Here is a 21698-nt window from a genome sequence, read left to right on the forward strand (position 1 = left end):
AAAACAAGCGCGCGGCGCCTGTTTCCGTTCGTCCCTCGACCGCTTGGCTTCGGCCCATTCCTCCGCCGTCGACGCTGCCCTTCGGGTCGATGCTCGCGGACCAAGATGCGCCGCGACCGCCACGGCCAAACCGGAAGAAAAGCCCGGAGCAGCGGAATGCCCGCGGAGCCCGGCGAGCGCACTGTTCGGCCGCGTTGCGTAATCTCGTTAAGCGCGAAAGCGATCGGCGCGGCGGATAGGTGGAGCAGCGGGCAGATTGATCGAGTGGCGGCTTCGCGCGGGACAAGCTATCGCAACGCTCGAATTCACCGGAATCAACGAGTCTCTCTCGCTCTCGGTATTATTACCGGCGAGCTGTTGCTGGCGCAACGGGTGCCGCGCGCTGGCCGGCCTTCCCCGGAGCGCGGGCTTTGTACCGATGACTGCGGCACGCGCGGCGCCGCCGGCAAGATTAGCCGCGATTGATCGATCGCAGGCCAGAAGGAGAGATGCCCATTGTCGTCGCGCGCTCCGCGATTCCGATAAGCGAATAATGGCGGGAGCGGCCCCCGCCGCCCCCTCCTCCTCCGCTGCGAACCGATGGATCTCCGGGGGGCTGGCCTGCGCACGCGTTATTGCCGAATTCTGATTAACGGACCGAGCGGCTTCTGTCGAGCCGACTGTTTTCCTCGGGAGAGCTGTCGTGCTCTGGCTGCTAGCCGCTTCATTCTTCTTCGTCTCGGTGCGCCTTTTCTTTTTTGGCCGGGCCGGCTCGGAAAATCGCCCCTTATCCGCGCGCCTCTCGGGCCGCGAGCGTGCGGATCAATTCCCACCGAAAACGAATCCCGGAATTGGCCTTTATTCCGCATGACTCGGCGCCGTTCATTAATTTGGCGCAGTCTCATTTTGCTGCAGCTCGCCGTCCGACCGTTGCGCGCCCGAGCGTTTCCATTAGTCGCGAGTCTCGACGACGACCGCGCCCGAGAGTAGTAGCCGCCACCCATACGGATCCTCGGAGGGAGTTCTCGGTAAAAGTCGCCTACCGGCCTGCCAATTGTAGGCAAATTAACCGAGCTCATACGTGCCGTGTCCGGGAGCTCGCCTCCCGCGCCACTGTTAATCCAGCAGCACGCGACCAGCCGGAACGAGCTCGACGGCCGGTGGGCGCACCAGCCGGCTGCAGAGCTGTCTCCGCTTTCCGCACGTGTCACTCGCGTGCCGCCGCCCCTCGCAATTGATTTTCGCCCTGGCCACGCTGGTGCGCCGGACAACATCCTCGGGCGGCTCTCGCGATTTTGCGCGTGAATTCCCCACCCGAGGCGTCGTTTTCGTGCGCTTCCCGGCGGGCGCGGTCGACGAGATCCCTCCGCCCAAAAGGAGCAACTCCGGCTGCTTGCTTTTCGATTATACGCGCGCGAGTCCAAGTGCCGAGGCAACAGAGCCGCGCCGTTCCGCTGTAATCCGCGCAGCGGCGAAAAAAGTATTAATCCCCGGCGAGATCATCAGTCGCGTGCTGCAAGCCGGCGCCCCGGCCGAGCCGCTAGAAAGCGTATCCCTTAATCAGATTTCCAGCGGGCGCGGGCGGATCCGCAACGCAAGGCGCCGCCGTGGGATTTCCGCGCGGGTCCGCGAGCGCAAATGAAACGCGCGACGCTCGCCGAGCGATTCGTTGCCGCCCGCTGCGAGCGAAGTTCGCCCCCGCGCCCTCGGGCCTCGGGGCCTCGCACGGATCGGCGAATCGCAAAAGCGAAGCAGCAGACTGGGAGCCGCGCGGGAGGGCCGTGGGTATAAAAGTAAATGTGTTTCGACGCGCTCGCCGGAACGAAAACGACTGTTCGAGCGGATCGGCTCGCGGACACTTTGTCGCGCCGAAGAGCCCGCATCCGCCGCAGCCAAATTGCGCCGCGGCTCTATTGTTGGTTTTTCCGCGGCCAATGGAACGCGCGCCGTTATTACCTATGGCAGAGGCGATTATTTCTCGCGGCACCATTGAAAGCCGCGGGCTCTCGCTAATTTTCCGCCTGCGAGCGCGGCGCTTTAATGGGCCATCGATCGCTCGAGAGCCATTGTTTCGCCCGGCCGAAAGTTTGGCTGGCCGTCGGTCGAGCGCGCGACTTTCCGTCCTCTTCTTTCCCGCGCCCTCGTCGCTGCTGCCGGGCGACGTCTATCTTGGCAGTTTTCTCATATTTTTCCCGCGCCCTCGACGACTCGCCGACTCCTCGACTTTTTCTATTATTTATAGAGAGCAAAGTTTCGCTCGGCGGTCAGGCTTCTTTTGCCGCCGCGGCGGACAAAGTAATCGCGTCGGTTCGCCAAGTGGACAAATCCTAGCTATCGGCCGCAATTATTTGCAGCGGCAAAAGTTGGCCGACGAGCTGCAGCGACGCGACGCGAGCCGCGGCGAGGAGGAGTGGGAGCGTAACGCGGAAACGCCAGGTGGGCAAGGCCGAGGACGGGGACGAGGACAAGGCGGCGCAGAAGAATCCGCGCGCGACGGGAAGTCGTAGCCGCGACTGTCGTTCCAGCGGGATGACGATCCGCCGCGCGCGGCAATTGCGGCCTAACGAGCGTTCTCGAGCGGCGTAGCTTTTTCTTCGGCGCGGGCTAATTGGCAGCTCGGCTAATCGATGTTTCTGGGTTAGGCGGATCGCCTGGAAACGCGACGCTCGATTGAGTCGGCCGGACGGCGGCGGCGCGGGATTCCGCGCTAACGAACTGCGCCGCGCCGTCGGCGGAGTCGCGAGCGTCGTGCATAGCTCGGCTCTGCGACACAAAAACTCGGAAAAATGCCACGGTCGTTTATCTATACGGCAGCGGTTGCACGCTGCAGCCCCCCCCCCCCCGTCCCTCCCGCGAGGAGCGAGAAACACTCGGCAGCGCGGAGCATCGGAGAGCACGGAGTATCGGCGGAGAGCTGCCATCGCGATTTCATATGCGATCCCGTAACGCCGAGTGGAGATTTTTCTAATCGAGGCCGCCGCCTGACGTGGATTCCGCGAGGTGCCCTTCGGCATTGTTCGCTGGAATGTCATTGTTGTAACGCGGTGTCGCGTGTCTCGGCGGATGACGCGGCAATTATAACTAATGATACAGCACGTATCTCGGCTCGCGACGCGCATCTCGCGGCGACGGCGATGGCCGCCGTACTCTCCCCGGAAGCGCGCGGATCCGAAGGCCTCGCGCGGAGCAGTCACGAAGGATCGGCTGGTCGGGATTCGACGAGGCGAATCGATGCGTGGCGCGGCCAACGGAGCCGAATGCTCGCGCGAGCCTGCACTCTTCGGCGCGCGCTCTCGCGAGGTCGTCGTCGGGCGTCGAGCGTCGAGCGCTGCGTCGAGGATCCAATCGACGATCCGGGGCGCGAGGGCGCCATTCCTCGTTCGGATCCCAGCCGCGGAGAGACAGAGTTCTGGCGGGCGCGATAAATCATGGGCGCGCGCGGGGCCAATTTGCATGGAAAAGCAGCGCCGACGACTCGGCTCGGCTAAGGGCGCAGCAGCGCTGGGGCTGCCGGATCTTTGCTCGATCGATCACGCTCGCCTCCCACACATATGCACGTATATATCTGTTTTCATCTGCTCTCGCGTGGGCCGCGAGCCGTAGCCCTCTCGACGGGGCGTCTCGGCCGCGCACTCGAGGCCACTTTTCGGCCTCTCGCTCAATGATAATATGCTCGAGAGCCGCGCCGTCGGGCCAAATTAATGGCCGGCAGCGGAAGCGAATGTTCGTCGGGACCGGGATCCAAGCGCGGGGGTGAGAGAGCCTTTCGCAAGCTCCGTCCCTCCCCATCCCCCTTCTCTCCTCCCCGACGATACGCGCACATCGATGCCGAAATATTGACCGAAAGGCTTGGGCGCTGCGCTCGGATTTGGCTTCGGCAGTGTCGCGCTCGGATTGCCGAGTAAAAATAATCATCGCCTGGACGACCGGCTGCTGATCGTCAAAACAAACGGACGACTGTATTTACCAGTCCTCGAGAGCGCGAAAGCGCATCTGTCCGCGGGCAGTCGGGAACAGGCGGCCGGCTCGGTTAATATCAATTAGCACGGGCGCCGTAAATTTCACTTCTGAACAATCTAGATCGAGCGGGGCTCCGCGTCAAAGGCCCCCCCCCCCGACGGCCGAGTCAACGTCGCCGATTATTGCTGGCAGTCGCGTCGAGGGCCGATAGCCGCGCCCGAGCAGTGCGTCGCCCGCGCGAATAATTACGCTCGCTCGAGACTTGCACCGCGGACCGAATAATGCCCGCCGCCGCCGCCGCGCAGCTTATTATTCGCCTCCTCGCGCGGAAGCGCTAAATCATCTTTTTTATCTGATCGCGTCCGCGAGGGATTCCTTTGAGGCGGACGACTCCGCGCCTCGCTCTCGCGCCGCTTTATCCGCGCGCTCGCGTCCACAATTCATCGGCCATTTAATTTATTCGCGCGCGACTTTGTTAGGAGCTCGCGAGCCTGGCGATCGATGCAGTCGTCGAGCGGCGCGTTCGACGGCCGCGTCGGCGGCGCGCGGACCGAGAGTCGGTCTCGGAGCCAACCGCATTATAAAAATTGCGCTGCAAGTCTCATCCGTCCAATCAGCGGATCGGCTGATTAAAGAAGAAAATTGTTCGCAGCGGCAGCGGCGGCGGCGGCGGCGGCGACGGCGGCGGCGAGCAATGTAATTGTGTGCAAGCAGCGCGCGAAATTTATTGGCCCCGCAGCAAAGTCCGACCGCGGAAACGTAATTTCTAGCCTAATGGAATGATCGACTCGGCGAGCTGTAGCTGGCTGCTGAGTAACGAGCCGACGGCTTCGGCCAATGGCAAAGAAAGCTGCTGCTGGCAAGCGCTTGAAAACTTTTTCGTCGACTCGTCCCTGGCCTAATAAACTCGCTTGGTTTCTATTTACCCAACTTTTCTGTTTGAATAAAGAGTTAATTGCGCCCGAAAGTTGGCCGCCCGGCGCGCCGCTCCATCAACATCGCCGATATTTCTTTTCCTCGGCCGCGGCGCCGATAGCCGCTCGGCGCCCGCGATCTCCGCAGACGCGCTGTTTGGCTCGCCGGGGATCGAACAGCTCGCGACTCCGCGCTCCGCCAAATCAATTACTCAGCCGTCAGCCCCGAGAGCCCCCCACCCCTCCCCCCACCCCTCCCCCCGCCCCGTATATATTACTCGGTTTCATTCGCACGCGCACGCCCCGACTATTCCATTAGCCTCGCGCGTTGTTTTCAAAGCGTTGCAGCGCTCGATATGCGTTGCCGATCGGCGACTGTCCCGCGCCGACTGGACGTCGCGATTGGGCCGCGGGGCCTGCCCGCGATTAGTCAAAGCTAAGCCGAGCCGCGAGTTTCGAACTGCTCCGCCCGTTTTCCTTTTTCTTCTTATTGTCTTTCGCTCTCTCGCAACGTTTGCCGCGCGTAAACACTTTTTAAGAGTTGGCTCGCGAGCGCGGCGGCAGCTCGCACAGCTATACGCGGCCCGGCCGCGAGCGTAGCCTTGGAAAGTTCGCCTCGCTTCGATTTAACGCTCTCCGCGCCAGCCGCTCGCCGGCCTCTCCTCTCTCGGCGCCTCTCTTTTCCTCGACTTCTACTTCTTTCCGCACTTGGCAACGGATATTAGTATTTGATGCTGGGCCGCTTGCATGAAAAGCGCCGTCTCCACTTTGCCGATGTATTCCGACGTCGCGATAAAAGTTGGCGCGAAAGAAGCGCGCCAGTGCCGCGCTGAGTTGCGGGACGCGAGCGGGACGGGAGAAAAAAACAAAGTTGCCGGAGCACGCGCGCGCGTATCGAACGTCTCGATCGCGAGCGAGAGCGCAAAATCGAGCGAGCGAGCGAGCGAACGAGAGGAGCATTCCCCGCGGTAACTCCATCGGACTAATGGAAAATGTTGCGAGAGGCCGCGTCGGCGAAAATCCAGGCCAAAGTCCTCGGCATCGTCCGCGAGGCGGTGAGCCTACGAGCCGGCGGTCGCGCGCGGGCGCTGACAGCAGCCCCGTCGAAATCAAGCGAGCGCAGCGCGCGTCACTTTGCGAAATTGAGGCCGCGACACCGATCGCTGGGAAAAAGCGGTCGCGGACGTATAGGTGCGCCAGCGAGCGAGGGCAAAAGAAAAAAAAGTCGAGAGCCGGGGCCGCTATGCCACGGGCACACGACGTCATAAATCAAGCCATTAGAATTTCCTGGGCGGCCGAGCGTTGACAGAGAAAAGCTTTTCGGAGACGATCGAGGCCCTCGCGGGGTCGGAATAAAGATGAGTTTTTTCTCCATTTTTTTTTTTTTTTTTTTTTTCAGTTCGTCGCTCGCACTTTCGTAAGTTTAAGACTCTCGCCGCCGCGTGCGTCACCGCGGACGACGGGACGGAATCCAGAGCGAGAGCTCGCCGCTGCTCGCAAAGCGCTGCTCGACGAACGACGAAGCCTGCCTTTCAGCGCTGCTGCTCGTAAGCTGCGCAATTATTCACGGCCTTCGCCCTCGTCAGTCGGAGAGATAATCGACGCGGATTCGGCTTATCTTCCGAGCGTTGTGTCGCTGAGCGGCATCTGGACGAGCGCAGTGGGGGAAGCGGGGAGGGCGGGGGGCGCTACTCGGAGCTTGCGAAGCGTCACCGGCGACGGCGTGCGTTGCGAGCTCCAAACTCGGAAATCCGGGTGAGGGACCACCCACAGCGCCAGCGCGCACAGAGCCTGGCCGGGCGTCAATACACCGACGGAGCAGGACGGCGAGCGACAGCGCCAGCAGCCAAGGCAGCCTGTACATGGCATACACGACACCCATCCATAACTCGTCGGAGAAATTCCATCGGCGAGAGAGAGAGAGAGAGAGAGAGAGAGAGAAGGACAGAGAGATGCGGTACTCGATAACAGGTGCTCGGCCTCGTGCGCGACAACTACGCCAGCCGTTCGTGATACATCGACTACAGCGCGCGCGCGCGCGCGCGCGCGCGCACGTACGTACGGGCAGTCTGCGCGAGTTTGCTGTATGGATTCTGATACACGCGAGCAAGCCGTGCAGCGGCGAGTGCAGCGTAAGCCGATTAGCCGACGCGCGACAGCCAGCAGGCCCGCGCCGGCGACGCCTCTCGCTTTTCGAATTAACGCGCCAAATGCCACTTGCCTTTCGGCTTACATTACCTCCGCGCGAACCGGCCATTATAGCCCGCCGCTCGAGCGCGACGAGCAGCGCCGCCCCTTGCCCCTTGCCCCTGGGCGTTTTTAAGCTTGTCGAGCTTTTTTTTCTGTTTTTTCAAGCCTCGGCTTGTCGGCGAATGCGCCTGGCCTTTTCGTCGCCGGTTAAGCGTCCCTGCTCCTCGCCGCGTTCTCCGCGCGCTCAAACGGAATTTCATGTAAATGTATTTTTGTCGGACAGGACGTGTTCAATTCAGCGGAGCATAAAGGCAGCGCACCGCGTAATAGCGCAAAGAGATGCCAATCCGTACGGAGCGATTCAATTAATTTAAAAGTAACAGCATTCAATCGCGCTCTGCTCTGATTCGCAATCAGAGAGAGAGAGAGAGAGAGAGAGAGAGAGAGAGAGAGAGAGAGAGAGAGAGAACATTTTATTACTCTGCAGCATCGCGCGCGTATCAATTACTCGCACTTGCGATGCAAAAAGAAGAGCGAAAGCTCTGGGATTGGCGCTGGCGCAAATAAAAACACGCGGGCATGCCTTTTCGATAGCTCCAATTTTCGCGAAAGCCCGTGAAGATATTTATCGCTCGGCGAGTCGTAACTCGAGGGGGGAGGTGGGAGGGGAGAGACATGTCCTGCAGGCTGGCATGCCCCGGCTAAATCCATTAAAAGTGCGCGCAGAGCGATATCGGAGCCAGATTACAATAAAAATACGCGTTCGCGCGTCCCGGCGGAAAAATGAGAAAGAAAATTTATCCGGCTATTAACGAGGTGTCGAGATCCCGAGCCTCGTCGATGGCTGCGACGATATCGCCGCGCGCGTCGAGATCACACGTCAGCCGGGGGGGACACTCGATATCAGCCTCTTCGGTACTCCCGACCGCGGCTCCGCGGGATTCTCGGCAATATCGCAGGCCAGCCCGCAGACTGCTCGCCCGGCGACGTTGCGAGGACGCCAGGACTGGCAGGCTGCCGCGCCGAGCCAGCGCCGAGCCTCCGCCCCGAGTCATTGCGAATGCAGCTGACCCGTCGTTTACGGGCGACGCGTTAATTGCGGCTTTCAGAATTATACGCGTGTTCGCCGATTTGGCCGCCACCGCAAATAATTATGCCTCTCGCGCGCGCCGACCGAGCTTTTCGCCGCTCTCGCGCCAGCCTATTTCGCGTTCAAATTGTCGACAGGATTTGCACGCGCCATTTCTCTTTAATTCGCCGCCACTGCCTTTCTTTCACCTATTTCCACCGTAGCTTTGTGCGCCGCGCCATTTGACCGATCTCTCTCGGATTTATTCCGAATCCGCCTTGTCGTTGTAGCCGCATAGTTTACTCGGAATTTCGCTGATCAACTATTGAGCGGATTGGACCATTCATACGTCGCGGCCGCGCGCGGAACGCGGCTCGTAGCGAAACACGCGAGGCTCTATGATCAGGGCTGGTCTGCGTAAAATTCGAAAGTCGCGCTCCGGAGCGCAAGTTTGCCGCGAGGTCGCGGTCGGCAAAGTCTGTAATTGGCGCGCGCGCGGGCAGAGTGCGGCGGTCCCGCAGAGCGACGACAGCGGCGACGAGTGGCCTGTCCGCGTACTCGCGCACGATAATTTGTCCGTGGGTGGGCGCGAAAATTAAAGCGGCCTCGGTCTGCGCTCGAAGCGGAGGTGCGCTGCCGTCGCTCGCGCGACTGCGGCATCCGGAAATTTAAACTCGATTTATCCGCGAGCAACGTTAGTTTAGTCGAGCGCGAGCAGCGGGAGGAGCGTATGCGGGTTATGGATCGAAGGCACACGGCGGCAGCGGTGGCAACGAGACGATGATGAACGAAGACGCGGCTGTGCTCACGTTGGCGCACCGACACTCGAAGCAGGGCTCGCTTTTAACCTTCGACAGCTGCCGTAATGGCGGGTCTTCCGTTCGGGCCGCGCTCGGAAAAGTGCTCGCTTCGGCGCGGGCTCGGCCGGCGCTACGTGCCCGATTGATACGTCGCAATTCGACCGAACGACCACTTAGCGAGCTGCCAATCTCCGCCCGCTCTCCGGATCTTCTAATTGAATTCCTCGCGGCGAAAATCCTCGAAACAAATAGGATCGGTGTTGGCTGTGCGCGCGCGCATGCGGGCTTTGAAGTTCTCGCGCATGAGAGCCGGGCAGCTTTGGCGCGCATCGCACGGCCGAGTGGACTTGTTTGCGGATAATCCGGGCGAGTCTTCATCAAAGACTCGCTTATCATTCAGCGGCAGCGCTCCCCGGTCGTGGCCGCGCGCAGCGGCACGTATCCGTTCGTTTGGGAACGGCCCTCGCGGCGCGCGCTCCTTCGCCCGACAATCAAACGAGCCGGCTGCGAAAGTACGAGTAGAGACCCACGGCCGCGGGCGACGAGGGCGACGAGGGCGAGCGAGTGGCCGCGATCGTCGCGGGGACCGAGGTCGGATAGACGGCGACGTGCGTGCCGACTTTCAGACCTCTCCGTCGAGCTGCCTGTCGCTTGGAAAAGTCGGATGGCCGGAGCAGCAGCCTCTCTCTCGTCCTCTCGTAAAATTATACGGGCGCGAGAGGGCAAGGCGAGAGAGCGCGCGCAAGAGGAGCGCGTCGCGAATAAATGTAGATGGGTATTAATAAAGGCGCCATCGTTTAATGTAATTTATACGACGGCCCGGCATTAAGAGCTGCCGCCTGCCGGCGGTGCGCGCCGTCTACTGCTGCCCGCAGCGGCACAGCCTCCAATATCGATCCCAGCGCCGGTAATCACTAATCCGATTAGCCTCCCTCGCTCGCTCGCCGTCTCGCCTTCGAATGACAATCTTTTGCGCGCGCTTTCGCCGTCGCGTCGCTCGTGCCTCCCTGCCTCTCGCGGGCGGCCTCGGCAGCGAGCTGCAGCGAGGGTGAGAAAACAAAGAGAGGAGGAGGTGAACAGCACCGGCGAAGGTGCTCGAGAGACCCCTCGGAGGGAAACAAACTAACTCGCTGGTCCTAATCTTCCGAGGTCGGCCGGCTGCGGGACGGGAGCGAGCAAACGAGCCGATAAATACAAGGAGTGCGTCAAAAACTAACTTACCACTGGCCTTGGTAACGAACGAGCCGCCGTGCGCGGAACCGCGGCGGCGAATCCCCGGGCGCACGCGGGAGACCGAGGCAGAGGTACGCGGGAACAGATAAGAGGCGGAAGGGGGGAGAAAAGCGCATCGCGCAATCGAGAGCGCCGGATACAACAAAGGGAGCTGAGCCGCGCGCTGGAAGGAGATAAAGAGCTCCTCTCCGACGCGATAAAAAGACTCATCTACTGGCAGCCAAAATAAAAGGAGGGAGAGAGCCTTGGCGATTTTCACTTCGCGCCCGCCTTCCCCTCTGCCGGCGCGAGCTGCGCTGATTCTCGAGGCGTCGTAAATCCGAGGGAGCTCGCTCGACGCGACGGCGCGTCGAGAAGCGAGCGATGCACGGGGACCCGTTGCAGAGCAAACAACGTTTTAGGCCTGGTTCGCGCCCGTCGGCGCGCCGACGAACAGGATCGCCCGTAATGCAGTTCCGCCGGAAAAAAGGCCGGCCTTTGTGCCCTGCGCGGCCGCGACCGCGACTGCGGGCATCCGCTCCGCTCCTCCCTGGCCCCATTGGCCGCCGTTCAATCTTACTTTTCGTGGGACGAGACGGGGCCTGCGCGGGGTATTAACTGCGACGCTTTTAAATGCGCCCCCGTCTGCGCGCCGCCCGCTCACCTTTTGTCATCATCAATCTTCATTCGAGCCTATTTATACACGCGCGATTCTCGCCAGCCCGGATCGCCGTAGCCTAATTTCACGTACGATTATTCATTTCGAGTCGGCGCCTTCTTCCCCGGCGGCCGGATCATCCGCGATTTACGAGCTGCCTCTCTCCGCCGTTGATCGGCGCATTCCGGTCCTGTTTCGGCATTGCCACTTTAGCCGCGCGTTGCAACCGGCGAATGATCGATAGCGCGGATTCGTCACATTTATATGCTGCTTGTTGCGCGGCACACGGAAACTCGCCGTCCCTGTTAAAAGTGATCGATTCCGCGGTGCCCGGCTATTTATAAGCCGCGCGAACGCACGAGAAACAATGAATCGCGGCGCGCGTCGTTTCCGCCGTCGCGCGACGGCGAGAGGGCGCTGACTCGTCGGTGCTCTCCTCGCGCGAGCTGGGGGAGGAAACCGGGCCCGGTTTTACGACGAGGAAACGAAGCCGCAAGTGCATCGGACTGCGGCTGCCGCGGGCAAATTTTATGGGCCGCGGGCGTCTACTGCGCCTTCGTTACGATTGCCGTCGCTCGGCTTTTCCTCTCCCTCGTCGAGCTTTACCGCGAAGCCTCGGCGGGGCTGCCGCGGGTGTAGTGCGAACGACCACTTGAAAAAATTGCATTTGCCGGCGCAGCATCGATCGCTGAAAGGAGCCAGCATCTAGCACCTTGGCACGCGGGGGCTCCGTTCGCGGTAAGCTGCGGCGAGCGATCCCTCGGCTCGGCTCGGGGGACGAGGCCACAATGCCGCCGCGAGTAAACGGAAAAGTCATCGGCGTGAAAACAGACGTCGTCATTTGTCGGCGCGCCAACAGAGGCTGGCCTGTTTCCACACAACTCGAGGAGCGAGGCCTATCGTGCCCTCGTTCGCGGCTCGTTGCCGGCTGCGTCGGACGGGGGCAGTCCGGCAGCCGGCCTCGCCGAAGAATGGCCCCCGAAGGGACGCGCAACACAATGAGAAAATGATACATAAAGTGAAAACGAACGGGCCCGCTCACGCCTCGAAAGGCCCGGCTTCCACGAACTGGCATTGCTGTGCTCGGCTAGTTCGCACCGTTTTGCAGCAGCCCTCAAAGGGAAGATAATCCGGGGCGAACAGCCGCAAGAAAATGACGTGATCCGCGCTGCAGCTAGTTAGCCTGCTCCCGGTGGCTCGCTTCTCCTCGGCCTTTCAGCCTCGCGCCGCCGAATATAAAGGGACGGCCCTTCGTGCCCGCGAAAGCGCGCCTTCGCCGATAAATAACCGGTCCGCGAGACATTTATGCGCGCACTAATGCAAAACGACCGGCGTTCTCTCGTTTTTGCTTTCCTTTTTTTTCTTTACCGCACGCGGCACTTAATGCCGCTAATATAGCTGGGTCCGCGAGCGCACTAAATAAGCTGCAGTCCAGTCGAAACGTTTATTCGCGGATTTGCGACGACGGCCCCGGCGCTATTATTTCGCTGCGCTTGTTCTTACTTTAAGTACTCGGGGGCGGGCGCGCGCGCGCATGCGGAGCATGCATGTTCCTGAATGCGAAGGGGGCCGCGGAATTTTTCCACGCGCAATGTAATCTCTCGAGGGCGGGACGGGCAGGAGGGGAGAGGCGATGTTCCGCGAGGAGCGCGGAGAGCACGCGCGAGTTCTAAAAGTCAGAGTAACAAAACAGACTTCCGTGACTCGCTGCCGGAATAAAAATCGGGAGAGCTCCGTCCGTCGGATGCAGCGGCAAAGCGATTCAATTATTTTCACTCGGCCGTGACGAAAGTGGCGCCGGGCGCCAAATGGTAAATTTGACGAGGTGTCGCGCGCGCGCGGAAAAACAGACGGGCGCGTGGCATCTAGCGAGCCCCGGCGAGCGGAAAATCGGAAAAAGAAGATCTCGAGTCGGACAGCGCGAGGGACCAAGCTAAGCGACGTGCAGTAAAGGGTCGAGGCTGCGCGGCTCCGGGGCGGCAGCGGCAAAGGCGAGAATAAGAGAGCAGCGAGGAGATTTGAAATTCCGCCTCGGACGGACGAGGCAAAGGTAGCGAGCTGGAAAAACGAGCGTTTACCCTGCCCCCGCGTCCCGCGCCGGCCTGGGACAATCGTAGCTGGCAGCGGCGCCAGCGAGCCACATCTAAAATGTACATCGGTGCACGCGAGAGACTTGAATTTATACGGGCGCTGGGACGCCCCGGAGGGACGCTCGCTGAAAAATTCGCGCGCTTATGTGAAAAATCAGAGACACCGGGCCTCGCTGCTGCCTTATGGCGCGCTCGGCTTTTAACGGGCGCAGGGAGGGGGAGGCCAGCGGAATTGTACGCGCGACTCACCTACGCGGCTAGCACGCGCGCGCGCACCCGATAAATCAGGACAGCTGCGACGATCTCGCGCGTCGCGTAAAAAGCGCTGTGGCGTCGCCGACGAGACCGTAAGCCGCAGGTGAAAGGAACTCGCGGCTCATTGTCGAGGCGGCGGCGGCGACGACCGAGCGGCCCTATTGACTGGCCGAGCTGCTGCGCCAGCTGCTCCGCTTGACCGCGAGAGTGCCGCGCGCCACCGATCGACGGCTGCGCCTTTTGACTTGGCTTCGCCTCGCTTTACTTGCGGCCTTTCACGCCTTGCGCGTCTTGACGAGGCGTCGAATTTCGTGCTTAGATGCGCGTCAATGCCGCGGCCGTGGTGCCGCGCGCTTTCACGCTACAACCCGTGGCCGTTCCACGCTACGGATTGGCTTTTAATATCGGTTGCATTGTGCGCGCGCGCGCGCGCGCCGACGATTCAATAAAGCGTACGATATGCCGCTGCCCGCGGGGGCCCGGCTCCGAGCGTCAGCCGCCGAGCCCAAATTGTTTTTATTATTTGGTGATTTATATGCGGATCGACCGCGGGCAGCGGCTCGCCGCTCGCTGCTCTCTCGCCTCTTTGTAAAGTTTAATTCGCGCCGTTGCCCGAGCCCCGCGTCCTCTCAAATTCTTCGCCGGCCCGGCCGCACCTTGCGAGAGTTTGCATTCTCCTAATGAAGTTTATTTAAAGTCGAGCCGAGCGCTTGATAGTTTTCCAACTTCATAATGACATTTCTCGCGTGATTCAATCAAAAGTTCCGACGACGACGAGGACGAGGACGAGGACGTAGACGCGCGCGACGAGTGCGATTACGTTCGATACCCGCGCGCCCAGCCCGATCCTCCCGCCGCCGAACGACACCGCGCGTGTGCCTCTGCTTCATCCGTTTCCTATTTTTCTTGGGGAATCGAGAGCCGCGCGCGGCGCCGCGTATCTCCGAGCTGTTGCTCTTCCATTAGTCGGCGCGACGCTTGCTCGCGCGCAGCTCGGCCGCGCATCGATGCAGTTGGCGTCGCGAGTGCAGCGAGAGCGCGCGGACGGCTACTCGGGTAGGAGCTCCTCGTCGTCGAGCGAGCGACGGGCCCCGAAAGAGTCGCGCAGGGAAGCGGGACGAAAGGTAAACACGGCATGGCGGGGCGGTAATTGTTCGATAGCAGCGAGCCTGGCCGCATTGTCACGGTGCGTGCGTGCGCCCCAAGACAATTTCCCTGGGAGCCATTGTTTCTGCGTTCAATAGAGCGCCGCGCCTGTGCATTTTACAGCTCGAGCTCGCTCGCGGCTCATCGATGTGCCCAAGTTTGCCAGCTGCCGATGGATGATTCAACGCCGAGACGAGCGCGAGCTGGATAAATCGCTGCTCCGCGCAACAGCGGGTTCGCGAAGAAGAGAGCTTTGCGGGCCGAGAAAAGGCAGCGCGCGGAGTCAAGTCGAGGGAAGTGGGAAAGATTAGCCGATCCGTATCCTGCGAGGATCCCGCGAAGATATATAAAAATATATAAGTCACAGCGCGGCCGCCCGTTGGTGAGTGCTGGTCCAAACTAACTCGGCTAATCCCTTCGCGGGTCAACAGAAATAGTCGCGGTTGATAGGAAAGCCGAGAGCCGGCGATATATACGCGACTCTCGTCCGCGTCTATACGTCGCTAGGTCGATTTTAGCCGCAGTGCTTCGCTAGCGCAGCCACCTCGGAAATTGGCACATTTTCATCTCTCATCGCTCCCTCTCTCTCTCTCTCTCTCTCTCTCTCGCTCCCTCCCTCCCTCCCTCTCGGCAGCTCGCTCGACTAGATAGGATTTACCGTCGCGCAATTTCTCCCTTTAATTTCCCTTCCAGTGCGTCTTTGACGCGCTCGGCGCCAAAGCCTTCGCTTTCCTTCTCTCCGCTTTTTTTCTTCGGTTTTTTTTCACCAGCCGAGCGAGCCAACCAAGGAGAGACAAGATTTATGAGGCACTTTGACGCGCACTTTTCTCATATCTCCTGGAGCCCTCGATCCTCGATGTATACTCTCGCAAGGGTTATACCATTAGAGGGCTACTCCCTTCTCTTTTCGCCCCGGCGACGAGGGCGAGTTCGGAAAGTCGGCCGAACTGTTCGAGGTCGCCGCCGCCGCCGCCGCCGCCGCCGCCGCCACTGCTTGTTGACACCCGTCCGGCCGAGTTTCGCCGCGGGATCCCGCCGGTTCGAGCGCAGCGCCGAACGTGAAAGCTCGAGGCCGACGAACCCGCGTTGCGCCTCTAGCAAAAGGTGCGCAAAGTTGAGCGGCGACAGGCCGCGAGCGTCGGGCGGGGCCGGCTGCAGCCCCCAGAAGTCGAGAGCGCGGAGCCTCGCGACAGACCCCGCTGGGGGACGACAATCGGGACGTTCGTAAAAAAGAAAAAAAATAGCGTCCTGCACTCGAAGGCTCGCGCGTGGCCCAACTGGCTGGCCAGCTGTCAGCTCACGTTTCGAGCGCTGCACCAAGTGCACTTTTCACCCGGGGCTGTCGGTATTTAGTACGAAACAATATCGAGCAGCAGCGGCAGCAGCGGCAGCAGCCGAGCAGTCGGAGTTTTTACATTTTTTTTCTCTCGAGAGCCAGGGAGAATAAAGAGAGCTGTATCAAGAGCCCTGGCGCAGTCATTAAGCGCGCGGTTTGGCCTGAAAAACAGAGAGCGAAGAACGACAGCCAGATTCGCCGATGCGGGCGCTAATTCATTTAGGCCGCGTGCGCGTCGCATTGATGCTCATCGGCGAGTCGACATTATCCCGAGCCGACGGTAATTACATCCGTTTGGAGCTTTCGTTATTTTCGCCATCGCGCTCTTTCGATTTTTCGCTCACGTACTCCTAATTACGCCTGTCCGCGAGCACTCGTTGGCTCTCTGCCTCTCTTTCTTTCTCTCTTTTTCGTCGGCTATCATCCCCTCGCTCTCGCCCCTTTTATCCGCACTCTCCCTCTCGCCCCCTCGGCCGTACTTGCTCGCTTTTTAAACGCGCGCTTTTATCGCTTGCTCGCCGCACGCTCGATCCGTCGCTTCGGCGATTGTCTCTCTCTGGTTATTACTTTGACGGCGGCTCACTCTCCAATCCGTCGATTCTCGTGCCTCCCCCGCCGACCTCCCTCCGGCCGCCGTCGGCGAGCCTCTTCCACTTGTTTGATCGCGAGATAATTAGCCGGGCGCCGTGCGCCCCGCGCGCTCGGGCCCCAAGTTTGCAGGCGGCTCGTTCGATTCGGTGTTTACGCTGCAAACTTGGCCCGGCGCGTGCTGTTGCCGTGCAGCCGCGCGCGGTGCCGCGAGATTAATTGGACGGCGCGCTCGGAAAAAGTTTCGCCGGGAGCTATGCGGGCGCACGTGCCTCCATAAATTTCAATGAGATTCGAGTGGAGCGCCGCCACCGCGACTCGACTCGGCCGCGCTCGGCGGCGCGGCAGACACGCGCCCGGGGGACGAGGAAGAGAACGGAAAAAGAGGACGGCGCGTCTCGCGTCGCCGCTGCGGCTTTCGACGCCGCGGCCACGCGCCGGCCCCGTTCGTCCTCGCGGACTCGTCGGGGCCTCCTCCCGGGGTCGAGAGGCATTATCGGCCGGATGCCAGCGGCTCCACTCGCTGCGCCCGCCTGCTTTATTTCGCGAGGGAAACTCACGCGAGCGCTTATCGGGGAACTGGGCGCGCCTGTCGCGCTGCAGCTGCAATAAAAATTGCGCTTTCCAAACGCCTCCCCCACGGAAATTGCGCGCTCCCGGCCGCGCCGTTAATCTGCGAGCAGAGCGCAAAATAATCACGCGCCGGCGAATTGAATCTGGTCAGCTGCGAGGCTGCTGCGGCGGCAAAACACACGAAACTCATTCCTCGACATTGCCCTCGCTCGCGCGCGGGAGGGGGAGGCGACCGCAGGCATTCAATTAACTTTCCAAACGCCCTTGCGGTCGCGGACGCCTTCGCTGGGACCGGAGGGGCGAAGAATCGCCGCGCGAGGAGGCGCTCGTTATTATCGCAGCGCAACAAGGCCAAGGCTAGTTTGCGTCGACGCCTCCTCTCTCTCTCTCTATCTCTCTCTCTCTCTCTCTCTCTCTCTCTCTCTCTCTCTCTATCTCTTCGTTGCTCGGGCAGCTGGAGAAACCGGGCATTGTGTCGTTCGCGTAATGCTCTCGACACCAGCAGCGAGGCTCCGACCCGTGGTTCCGTAGGCCGTGCTATGTTCGACGAAAAATCTCTCCGGAGTCGGAGAGTCAACAGAGCCGTGGGCTTTGGCTGAAAAAGCAATGACGGAGGCAAGAGCAGCGCCCGTCGGAGTCGAGAGAAAAGATACAAAAAGCGCAAAATCACCGGCTGCAGTCAATTCGTTTTCTTCGCCTCGTAATACGCAGGTCTACTCGGCTCTGTTCTCGGCTCTCCCACTCTCGGCCGTGCCGTGCTAGTGGCCTTTCCCTTTCCTTGGCGTGATGCAGCTCTCCCCTCCCCCGTCGAGCCGCCGCTCCGCGCGTTCCCTGCTCCATGGTTCGGAGCGCGTGCACGGAGGCCTCGGTCGCTATATACACTCGCCAGTCAGCGACAGCCAGAGAGTAGACTTGGAAAGCGTCGACAGATGGCTCGGCTGCTCTCTCTCTCTCTCTCTCTCTCTCTCTCTCTCTTTCTCTCTCTCTCTCTCTCTCTCTCTCCCTACTCATTGTCAGCGGCGGTATACCTACTGCAGCCTACGCCGCGCCGCCTGCTGCCAGTCAGTCCTGCCGCTTGCGTGCGCTCGCTAGCTAGCTCGCTCGCTCGCTCCCTCGTTCACTCGCGCTGGCCGTGTGTCGTGTGTGCGCTGTGTCCCAGAGCAGTGTTCGTGCTCGCGCTCGGCCGTCCTCTCGCTGCTCCAGCGCCGCCGCAACCGCCAGTGAAAGTAGCCGTTCGTGCGCGGGTAATGGCAGCCTGCGCCAGCCAAGCCGCGAGCAGCTCTTGTGTCGACTGTGCCGAGTGCGCGCCGCGACTCTCGTCGTCCGGATGCTGAGCCGCGCTTCCTGCTCCTTCTTCGTCTTCTAGTGCAGTGCTTCTCCTTCACCGGCAGCGCTGCCGCCGCGACCGAGCGGAGCACCACTGGCGCGAGTCTTCGCAGGACCGCTCCGAAACACGCGCGCTCTCTGGTAAGTTGCTCGCCGCTCGTTAATCGAGAGACAGCCGAGCGGCTTGATTGCTTTTATCTAGGCTGCCGGTCGAAAGAGAGACGATGAAGAGAGCGAGTGAGTCGACACTTGTCGAGCTCGGCGTGGCGGCGCGGCGGCGCGGCGGCGGCGGCGGTACAGGTGCGAACGCAGCGAAACCGGCCTGCGCTCTCCAGTTTCGGAATTCCGGGAGGCCCCTCGCTGCACGCTCGCTCGCGCGCGCTCCACAGTTATAACGGCGATCCGCGCCTCGAGAGCTGCCGTGCGCAATTTCCAGCTTGGAAACCGGCCGCTCGCGCGCGCCAGCTAAATAGACTGCCTCGTTTTGCCTTTTGCCGGGCGCGCGCGCGCTAACCTGCTGGCGCACCGCTCGCGCCAACTGCAAACCATAAAACCCGGCCGTTTCTCTCTCCTCGGCCGATCGCTCCGGCGCTGTCGGGAAACGGACCGACGGTAACTTCGCTGCGGCACCGGCCCGAGTGCACTTTGCCCGCTCGGACACCGTCCTCTCTTCTCGTCACAGGCGCGCTCTCCTCCGTTCGAGCCAGTTCGCGACGATGCAGCGTCGGCGGATGCGGCGGAGCCTCGGGTTCGGACGATCGATCATCGCGCCAGACTTTGCGGAGCGAGGCGAGCAAGTGTGCCGCGCCACTTCGGTAATTAGCCGTTTTCGAATGCCTGCGACCGAAGCGGCGACGGCGGCGCCTCCAGCGAAAGTTCCTTGCTGTCGTCGGCCGATCCATATCGATAGGCACCGTGATCGAGTAACGATCCATTAGGGAGGCGGCGCGGGCTCAAGCCACTCGTGTGCGCCCTCGTCGCGATTTCGTCTTCGTCGGTCTCTCGCAGTCTCGTTGCGAACGAACGGCGGCGCCGATCAATGCCGCAGCATCCGCGTCAAGAGTTGCGGAGTTGCGGGCGGCGGCGGGTCGGACGGCCAGGGCTCTCGGGCAGAGGTCGAGGCAGCTGCTATCAGGCGCAGGCTAGCCGAGAGCCTCAGGAGCAGTCTAGTCGGCAGGCTTATCGGCGGTTAATTGCTAATTAGCCAGCGCAAATAGTAGGCGGGCCGCCCCTCGGCCCCGGGGCCGCTTCCTTGATCAATCCGCAGGCCCGCTCGCAGTGCTTGGCCAGCCGAGGCTTATAGGCATCCTTGGCTCGGTCGAGCGAGCAGCAGCCGAGTGGCCGAAGCCCGCGACGCCGCGCGCCGAGCAACGATAGCCGATGCCGCTGTCGCCTGCAGCAGACCCCACGTCCGCAATTGCGCCGCCCGCGAGCCTCGTCGTTTGGTGCTTTTTGCCTCTTCCCTCCGATCCCCGCTCTCGCGGCCGGTCGACGGCGCCGCGCTCGCCGAATATTATTATTCATAATCCCGCTCGTTAGGGCAAAATTATTGGATTAGTTGAGGTGCTCCCGCGGCCGACGCCGGCGCCGCCTCCGCCTCCGCTTGCGCCGCGGAGAAGCTGGCGAGATTCATGAGAGGGCCTTAATGCGATGCATACGCTTGAAACTTGCTCGCGCTTCTTCTTCTTCGTCGTGTGCACCCGCCCTTGGCTGCCGAGCGAGCTACCGGCGCTGATTCGCCGGCCAGGTTTTGCGGCTTTCCCAACTTAGATTGTTAATTTAACAGAGCGCTGTGGATTAAAAGCGCGCTGCTCCGGATATTGGACCTTCCAAGAGGCCAGTCTTCTCCTGCAGCTCCGTTTTTTGCCCGACCTGTTAATGGTCTCGGCGAATTTTCAGTCAACAAAGCCCATCTTCCCCCGCTCCAAGAACTTTCAATTAAGCGATCCCTTTTGTGAGAGCGAACCCGAGGCTCTATCGCTATGGATAATGAAGTGGCGGCCAACAAAAAATGATGAGCAAAGTGTCACCCTCCAGCTGAATATTTATAGCGGCGCGCGAATTCGATTAGCAGCGCCCGGAATTGTTTGCAATTAAAGCACGATGGGGATACGGTGTTCCGAGAGAGAGAGAGAGAGAGAGAGAGAGAGAGAGAGAGAGAGAGAGAGAGAGAGAGAGAGAGAGAGAGAGAGAGAGACAAGCCGGAAACTTGCAGGCAAAGAATAACAAATAAAGCGTAATCTCGCTGACGCCGGCGAGAAATTCCGATGCAGCGACGAATAAACATCCGAGAGCGCGCGCCGTCGAGTGTGCCGCGCACGTCGCGACGTCTTTCGGAGAAGGCAGCCGTGCTCGGCACCGCGAAGCTTGCGAGATATCGCGCCCACGGGCCCTCGCCTGCCGCCGAAGACGGGCGCGCGAAGCGCCGTAGCATTGACACACATCTGCCGATAAGCTTATCGATTGGCCGCGCGCAACTCGATATTATTGCGATCGCGTTCTCGCCCCGCGCTGCAGCCCGGCATTGCGGATAATCGTTGGGCCAAGCGAGCCCCGTCGCGATGAATTATTCAGCTTGCCCATTCGCTTCTTTCTTACCCCCCTCGATTGCCGGCCGACTCTCGCGCGCGCCAGTCCGATCGTCGTCGTGGACCGTGGCTCGCGAACGCCTACACCCCGTTCCTTCGCGCCAATCAGCTCGAGCACAGTCGCCAAAAGATATTCCGACTGCTCGTTTCCTTGTGGACCGCGCGCAATTGCCGCCGATGAGATATCGATCTCGCCATCCCGCAGCGCGTGTGCGCGCGTGCGCGCGCACGTAAGCATCTAATGAAACGCTATTTCGAAAATAAATTGCTCGCGATCGGAGGCCATAGGCCCCCCCCCCACCCCCGCCCCCGGCAAAGGCTCTCTCGCATTTCTCTCGGGTTACTTCCTTTTTTGTCTGCTGGCGCTATATCGCGCACGCTATATACTCTTTCGACTATGCTTGGCGAGGAGAGCGAACGCGATAAATTTCGTCTCGTTGGCGTGTTAGCGCCTCGCGTAAAAAATTCAATGGACGCGGAAAGCATTTCTATTAGCATGCAAATTTCGTGCGCCGTGAAGGGGAGGTGGAAGGGACGTTGCTCCGTAAAAAGTATCCCGAGGATAAAACAAAGGCGTTGGGCCGCCGAGGATAAGGTCTTTCGGAAAATCCGCGCGAACGGCAGCAGCTGCAGCAGCAGTAGCACAGCAGTTAGAGGCGCGAGTGACTCGTCATCGGAGGAGCGGCGTCGGGTACTCGCGGAGGCTCGCGCGTCTCGTTACCCCGACGGTTTTTCGCCCGGCCGAGCGCGGCTGATTCGCGGGAGAGCGACGGTGCAGGTATCGAAATTCGATAGTTGGCCGAGGGCGAGTCGACGAAAGCGAAATGGATTTGACGCTCGGGATACGCACTCCCGGCCGAGCGAGCGCGAACGCCGCTGCAGCTTGTTTATCGGGCGGGCACCGTCTCGCTCGCGGCGCGGAGCCGCCGCGGAACTTTACCGGCGAGCGGGGCGCTCGTTCCTTCGTCGGCGCGCCGCTCTCGCCATCGCTTCTGATTATTTGCCTGCTCGCGG

The 21698-nt window shown here is 61.1% G+C and overlaps 1 protein-coding gene across 3 annotated transcripts in view; it reads left to right on the forward strand.

The window, feature by feature from the left end:
• LOC131669667 (chondroadherin-like protein) overlaps window positions 1–21698 on the forward strand; it is a 66991-nt gene that overhangs the window by 20090 nt on the left and 25203 nt on the right. The window contains exon 1 of one of the 3 annotated variants that reach the window (XM_058944716.1): window positions 17808–18237. The exons of the other annotated variants lie outside the window; for them this stretch is intronic. The gene's annotated coding sequence lies outside the window, so the exon portion shown is untranslated. Of the gene's footprint in view, window positions 1–17807; window positions 18238–21698 lie in introns of those variants that run through there. 3 annotated transcript variants of the gene reach the window in all.

This window comes from Phymastichus coffea, unplaced genomic scaffold, assembly GCF_024137745.1.
Source record: "Phymastichus coffea isolate CEN01 unplaced genomic scaffold, Cenicafe_Pcof_1.1 PCOF00096, whole genome shotgun sequence".
In the NCBI taxonomy this organism is placed as follows: Eukaryota; Metazoa; Arthropoda; class Insecta; order Hymenoptera; family Eulophidae; genus Phymastichus; species Phymastichus coffea.